The sequence below is a fragment of the Drosophila sechellia genome, unplaced genomic scaffold (assembly GCF_004382195.2).
Source record: "Drosophila sechellia strain sech25 unplaced genomic scaffold, ASM438219v1 U_289, whole genome shotgun sequence".
NCBI classification, from domain to species: Eukaryota; Metazoa; Arthropoda; class Insecta; order Diptera; family Drosophilidae; genus Drosophila; species Drosophila sechellia.
Window position 1 is genome coordinate 27,501 of NW_022611233.1, and position 839 is coordinate 28,339.

The 839-nt window shown below is 27.5% G+C and overlaps 1 non-coding gene across 1 annotated transcript in view; it reads right to left on the bottom strand.

Moving 5' to 3' along the window:
- Positions 1-372, bottom strand: part of LOC116803109 — a 1,994-nt gene extending 1,622 nt beyond the window's left edge. Inside the window, exon 1 of the ribosomal RNA XR_004363391.1 lies at positions 1-372. This exon is cut by the window's left edge and continues 1,622 nt beyond it. This is a non-coding gene — a ribosomal RNA (small subunit ribosomal RNA).
- Between the last annotated feature and the right edge of the window lie 467 nt (positions 373-839).

Below are 839 nucleotides of genomic sequence, written 5' to 3' on the forward strand. Positions count from 1 at the left end.
TTCCCCGTTACCCGTTGCAACCATGGTAGTCCTAGATACTACCATCAAAAGTTGATAGGGCAGACATTTGAAAGATCTGTCGTCGGTACAAGACCATACGATCTGCATGTTATCTAGAGTTCAACCAATATAACGATCTTGCGATCGCTTGGTTTTAGCCTAATAAAAGCACATGTCCCATAAGGTTCATGTTTTAATTGCATGTATTAGCTCTAGAATTACCACAGTTATCCAAGTAACTGTTAACGATCTAAGGAACCATAACTGATATAATGAGCCTTTTGCGGTTTCACTTTTAATTCGTGTGTACTTAGACATGCATGGCTTAATCTTTGAGACAAGCATATAACTACTGGCAGGATCAACCAGAATAATGTTTTTCCTTCATATTCCATTCATATTTTTTGAATCGAAATAAGCAATATAATAGATATATAGATTTTTCACTTTATATAATTCCATGATTTTTATTATATTGAATAAAATTCAATATTTCGCCTTTGGGTAAAATTTTAAATATATAAATATAAGTAAAAAATCTATTCGATTACGGCCATTTTTATATAGCATTCGTAATCCATATTTTCATTTTTAATTTATACTTGTTTTACCAATATAACAAGAATTTCATATAATTATTGTAATATATATGTTTCTATAATTTTATCTTTTTATATATACATATTTCATTATAAAATATCATTTTATTTCCAACATACATAATTATTGTATCCACACATGTACAATTTTTGTTTAACCAATATAAATATTAAGTTAAATCATTTGCATTTTGAAGATAAATTTAAAATTTATCTCTTTTCATATATCTCTCTGGTAAT